We start from the raw sequence: 7,251 nt of genomic DNA on the forward strand, positions 1-7,251 counted from the left end.
GAATGGAAAACATAAATATTTGCTTGTTCCAAAACTTCCACGGCCCTTAGAAATTTTCAAGCTTAAAAGTTCAATTCACATTGTTTCCTGTGATGCAGTCCACTTGAGATTTAGATACGCTTGGTAGATAAAATACATAAATCATGAAGGAGTTTACTACCGAGTGATCGGCTTCCTATTTTGAATTTTTGTCTGGGTAGTAAATGGAAATCTCATACAAGTCCCACAATACTGTGTGTGTGTGTGTGTGTAATATATATATATATATATATATATATATATATATATATATATATATATATATATATATATATATATATATTGTACATTAAAATAAGCTGAAAAAACAGATGGACCTGGTTTGTGCCTTAAACTGAGTGCCGATTAGGTACTCCCCAGCTTGTTCGAAGCCCAGGACAAGCAGAGGCTCCTATTACCATTGAGGGGTCACTGTGATGTATGAATTTTATCCACACTGTCCATCCATTTTTTGTTATTATTTTAGTGTACCTGACCAAAAATAAGGCAGATCCAATCCTCAAGTGGGCCACACTATAGGAAGCAGCAGTGCTAAGGACGTCTGCCATTGAAACCTTCATAGGGTCCACCGTGTAGTTTATTTTCCATCCAACCTGTTGATATATGGTCATATACATATGAATGAAGTGAAAAAATAAATTTCATCTTGATCCAAAACTTCTTTAGTCCCTAGGAAATTTTCAACAGTAGAAATTTAATCCCCACCGTGTGCTCCATTTGAGCTTTGGATCTGCTCTATTTTTGGGATAAAAAACAAAAAATAATATGAAAAAAAAAAAGAAGGATGGACCGTGTGGATAAAATTCATACACCATGGTGGGCGCGGATTAGGTACTACCCCCGCCTGTTGGGAGCTCCCAACAGCGGAGGCTGGGAGGGCCAATAAAGGGCAACCTTAATGTATGAATTTTATCCACTCCATTCATCCATTTTTTCATATCATTTTAAATTATGAAACCAAAAATAATGAATATCCAATTCTTAAAGGTACCACATTGTGGGAGTTAAATTCTTACCCTTGAAAATTTCTAAGTGACTACAGAGGTTTTGGATCAAGACGATATTTGTTTTTTTCAATTCATCTAAGTGTATATGACCATATCAACAGGTTGGATGGAAAATAAACGATACAGCGGACCCTAAGAAGGTTTCAATGGTAGGCCTCCTTAGTACCGCTGCTTCCTATGGTGTGGTCCACTTGAACCTTGGATCTTCCTTACCTTTTTTTTAAAAATAATTTAAAATGATATGAAAAAATAGATAAACGGTGTGGATAAAATTCAATCATCACGGTGGTTCCTCAGTGTTCCTCCGAGCCTCCGCCTGTCCCAAGCTCCCAACACGGGTAGTACCAATCCGCGCCCCCTTAAGATAAGCTGAAATAACAGATGGACCGCATATGGCTGGTTCGGAGGTAGTAGCTAAGCCGCCTCGTGCCTTGCATTTAAGGTGAGCAACCGTGAATCACCAACTGACACTGCTAATGACAAATGGTACAAGACCAGTGGACCGTTTGAATGGACCAGCATGTTTGAAAAGATTTTTTTTTTTCCTATAAGAATTCGGTTCAAGGTACGACGCGAATTCTTCATCACATGATTCAATGAAATATCTTAAAACTATGTCGGATTGATACACGTATCAATCAAGAAAATTATTTAAAGGCATGGTCCAAAAATGAAACAAATACAAAGGAAACATTGGTTATTGAACACTCACCATTAAGGCCCACGTTAATGTTTATTTGCCATCTAACTTGTTGTTAAGGTCACACCAGTAAGGATGAAGGTAAAACACAAATATCAATTTTTAATGACTACTGTTCCGTGTGGCATGGTCCACATGAAATTTACATGTGCTTCGTTTTTTAGAGAATACCTTAAAATAAAATGAATGGACAGCGTGAACATACAATGCATACATCTAAGTATGCCCCACAAGCCACAGTTAAGGTCCTACGTACATGTCTGGTTCAGTGGTCGCAGCTAAGCCGCATCTTAAGATGCATTGCATTTTATGTCTGAAATTTAGCTGCGACCTGAACCAAGATATGAGTGGTACCATGACCGTCCACCTATATGTATGCATTTGCATGTTCTGGCTGTCCATCCATTTTGTGTTGAGGTGTGGAGTCAACACACCAATGTCAGTCAGTGGTTCGGGCACGTGTTTCACTGCGCTGTTCGACCAGTTGAAGGGAGCCGCTCGACCGGTCGAGGCTCGCTCGACTTGAAGTCCAACGAGCAGGATTTTTTGGGCTCTTCTAGTCGAGGCCCTAACTCAACTAGTCGACGGTTACGCATATTGTGCGCGGATTTGGTGCAGACTGCGTAATTTTTAAGCAGTTTCGCAGAGGTGTAGAACGAAAGTTTCCTAAACTATAAATAGGGGTCTTAGGGTTATTCTAGGGTATGCAAGGGGTTTTTCTAAAGTAAGGCTAAGGGTTTTCTATATGTCCAAGGTGAGTATATTGCTTGTAACTTAGTTTTCTTCATAGTGGAAGTTTGCACCCATGGTTTTTTACCCTTATTGGAGTTTTTCTACGTATATTCTGTCTTGTGGTTTGTTGGTATGCTTGGATTCTACTTCTAGATTATATTTATTCATGTTTATCATTTGTGGGTGAGACCGGAGATTGGATTTCGGTTCACTTACGTTGTTGGCGTGCTAAGCAATAACTGGTATCAAAGCTATTGGTTTAGTTCACGTGAGAGCGATGACGGAAGAAGGGAAGACTAGAATTAAGAAGTTGGATGGTTCAAACTTTACCTTTGCGAAGATGCAGATGGAGGATTATTCGTATCAGAATGACTTTTATATTCCTTTAGGAGGAAAAGAGAAGAAACCAGAGAAGATGACAGATGATGAATGGTCTTTATTAGATCGGAAGACTTTAGGAACGATCTGACTCTCTTTATCTAAGAGTGTCGCCTTCAATATATCTAAAGTGAAGACCACAAAAGAATTAATGCAAGCTCTAGCTACGATGTATGGGAAACCTTCAGCGTCCAACAAGATTTATCTTATGAAACAACTATTCAACATGAAGATATCAGATGGTGGGAGCGTGGCTGAATATCTAAACGAGTTCAATACTATCACGAGTCAATTGGAATCCGTTGGCATCACTTTTGATGACGAGGTCAGGGCGTTATTGATCTTGTCCAATTTGCCAGACAGCCAGGATGGTTTGGTGATTGCCGTTGGCAATTCTTCAGGGTCGACAAAGCTGAAATTCGATGATGTAGCCGGTCTAATTCTCAGTGAAAAATCTAGAAGAAAGGCATCTGGAGTTTCAGGAGATTCGGGGAATGCTCTAAACGTTAAAGGAAGAGGAAGATCGCTAAACAAAGGAGACAATAAACACGTACGTTCTAAGTCCAGGAAGAAGTCCAAGGGACCGAAAGACAAGAACGGGTGTTGTCATTGCAGAAAAAAGGGGTATATGAAATGTGATTACAAGACGCTTAAGAAACAAGAAGGAAACTCTCAGGTGGGAAGAATTTAGTGAATCTATCTAAAGAGAGTGACACAAAGGCGTTGATCTTGTTTCTTAATGAGCAGAATGAGTCTTGGGTCATAGACTCGGTTACTTTGTTTCATGTCACTTCGTGTAAGGAAGTTCTGGGTAATTATGTGTCGGATGACTTCGAGAGAGTCTACCTGGGTGATGATGAGCTGCGCAGTATTGTTGGAAAGGGAGACATTCATATAATTCAAAGACAGAACGACTTTGAAATTGAAGGATGTCAGACATGTACTGAGTTTGAGATGAAATTTGATCTCAGTGGGGCAGTTGGCCGATATCGGATATGTGACGACATTCACTAGTGATTCCTGAAAGGTCACAAAAGGTCTCTTGGTAATATCTCGAGGCAAGAAGGAATGACCTTGTATGTGACTTCTGGATCATATAGTTCACTCGTAGTCGCATCAACTGGAGTAAATGGACAGTTATGGCATCAGAGGTTGACACATATGAGTGAGAAAGGTATGAAAGTGCTATTGTCAGAAGGAAAGCTACCAGGGCTAAAGTCTATTGACTTGGAATTCCAAAGACGCATTTGTTGGAGCTTGTATGCATTGATATGTGGGGACTGGCACAGGTATCATCTCTTGGTGGCTCACATTATTTTGTTTCTTTTATTGATGATGCTAATAGAAAAATGTGAGTCAATTTCTTAAAGAACAAATCTTATGTATTCGATTTATTTAAGAAGTGGAAACTAATGGTAGAAAACGAGATATGTAAAACAATAAAATGTCTCAGATCGTATAATAGAGGAGAGTACTGTGATAAGAGGTTTGAAGAGTATTGTGCAGCAAATGAAATCAAATATTAGAAAATGATTCTAGGGACACCATAGTAGAACGGTGTGGCTAAGCGCATTAACATAACTACCTTGAGCGCTTCAGGAGCATGATGTTACATGCAGGGTTGTTCAAGACGTTTTGGGCAGATGTTGTTAATACTACCGTATATCTCATCAATAGAAGTCCTTCAGCACCATTGGATGGTGGGCTACTAGAAGAAACGTAAACTGGGAAAGAAGTGAACCTTACACATCTCAAAGTGTTCGGCTGTACTTCATATGTTCACATTAATGCAGAGCATAGAAACAAACTGGATGCAAAGTCCAAGAAGTGCACGTTTATAGGCTACGGGCAACATGATTTTGGCTACAGGTTTTGGGATTCAAAGAACCGAAAAATCATCAGAAGCAAAAACGTAGTCTTCAATGAAAAAGTGATGCATAAGGACAGTGTGCAGCAAAATAAGGCCGATGAGAAAGAATTCATAGAGTTGGAAGAGTTACCAGACACGGGTGTTATAGTGCCACAGGATGAGCATGCACAGGAGCATAATGAGGCAGAGCCGCAGACACCGATTTGAGGAGGTCTACTCGGGATAGAAGACTCAAGGTCCGATACTTGTCCTCCTTACATTATTTACTGCTCACAGATAATGGTGAATCAAAGTGTTTTGAAGAAGCATTATAGTTAGATACACGGGTTAAGTGGGAGCAGGCCATGGATGATGAGATGGACTCTCTTGAGTCCAATCGTACGTGGGAGCTAGTCACTCTACCTAAGGGTAAGAAAGCTCTTCATAACAAGTGAGTTTACAGACTGAAGGAGGAGCACGATGGTTTGAAATGGTACAAGGCCAGATTGGTTGTGAAAGGGTTCCAACAAAAGGCAGGTATCGACTTCACTGAAATATTTTCACCAGTGGTGAAAATGTTTACGATTCGCATGGTCTTGAGTATAGTGGCTACAGAGGACTTACATCTAGAGCAGCTAGATGTTAAGACAACCTTTCTTCATGGGGACCTTGAAGAAGAGATATACATGCATCAGCCGACAGGATACGTGGCACCAGGAAAGGAGAACAAGGTGTGTAGACTGAAGAAGAGTCTATATGGCCTGAAGCAAGCCCGAGGCAGTGGTACAAGAAGTTCGACAGTTTCATGTCGGGAAACGGTTTTAGGAGATGTCATGCAGACCACTGTTGCTATTTGAAGAAGTTTGATACGTCGTACATCATCCTTCTTCTGTACGTTGATGATATGCTTGTGGCCGGATCAAGCATGAAGGACATCTTAGATCTCAAAAGACAACTGTCTGAAAAATTTACCATGAACGATTTAGGAGTTGCAATACAAATCCTAAGCATAGGGATAAATCGTGATAGGTAAAACAAGAAACTAGTTTTGTTACAGGCAGAGTACATAGTTAAGGTACTTGATCGATTCAGTATGAGAGGTGCTAAGCCGGTTAGCACTCCATTAGCCAACCACTTCAAGCTTTCTAAGGAGCAAGGTGCGAAGATGCAGGAGGAACGGGACTACATGACTAAAGTCCCATACGCGTCAGTTATTGGGAGCCTCATGTATGTTATGGTGAGCACGAAGCTAGATATTACTCAAGCAGTGGGAGTTGTTAGCAGGTTCATGAACGATCCCGGGAAGGAACATTGGAAAGCTGTGAAGTAGATCCTTAGATACCTAGTAGGTACTGTGGATGTAGGGCAGTGTTATGGAAGATCGAAAATCAAGTTACAAGGTTACGTAGATTCAGATTTAGTAGGAGATATCGACAGTAGAAGAGCACTACAAGGTATGTCTTTTCTCTAGGTAGTGCTGCAGTCAGTTCGGTCTCTCAGTTATAAAAGATAGTATTCATCAGTACAACGGAAGCAGAATATGTTGTAGTTACAGAAGCGTGCAAGGAGATGGTGTGGATGCAAGGTTTCATATAAGAGTTGGGAAAGAAGTAAGCAGATTACAAGCTGTACAGTGACAGTCAGAGTGTAATATACTTGGCTAAGAATTCAGCCTTTCATTTAAGGACCAAGCATATTGACATCAGATATCACTTCATACGTTCGTTATTGGAAAATGGATCGATTGCTCTGGAGAAGATCCATACAAGTGAGAACCCCGTGGATATGCTGACCAAGGTGGTCACACGGGAGAAACTGAAGCTCTATTCAACTTTGATTGGTCTTCGGGCTTGAAGACAGGGAGGTGGAGCACTCTAGATGTAGAAGATGAAGGATTATGGTGATATATCTCAAAGTGGGAGATTGTTAAGATGTGGAGCCAACACACCAATGCTGGTCAGTGGATCAGGCATGTGTTTCACCACACTGCTCGGTTGGTCGAGTGGTATGCTCAACCGGTCAAAGGGAGCTGCTCGACTGGTTGAGGCTCGCTCGACTCGAAGTCCAGCGAGCAGGATTTTTTGGGCTCGACCAGTCGAGGCCCTGGCTCGACTAGTCGAGGGTTACGCAGATTGTGCACGGATTTGGTGCGGACTACGTAATTTTGAGACAGTTTCGCAGAGGTGCGGAATAGAAGTTTCCTAAACTATAAATAGGGGTCCTAGGGTATGCAAGGGGTTTTTCTAAAGCAAGGCTAAAGGTTTTCTATACGTCCAAAGTGAGTATATTGCTTGTAACTTAGTTTTCTTCATAGTGGAAGTTTGCATCCGTGGTTTTTTACCCTCATTGGGGTTTTTCCATGTATATTCTGTCTTGTGGTTTGTTAGTATGCTTGGATTCTACTTCTAAATTATATTTCTTCTTGTTTATCGTTTGTGGGTGAGACCAGAGATTGGATCTCGATTCACTTGCGTTGTTGGCGTGTTACACAACATTTTGTATATTATTTTGGGGCATGGTTCAAAAATAAAGTGATACTAAGGAAA

This window comes from Magnolia sinica, chromosome 2 (assembly GCF_029962835.1).
Source record: "Magnolia sinica isolate HGM2019 chromosome 2, MsV1, whole genome shotgun sequence".
NCBI classification, from domain to species: domain Eukaryota; kingdom Viridiplantae; phylum Streptophyta; class Magnoliopsida; order Magnoliales; family Magnoliaceae; genus Magnolia; species Magnolia sinica.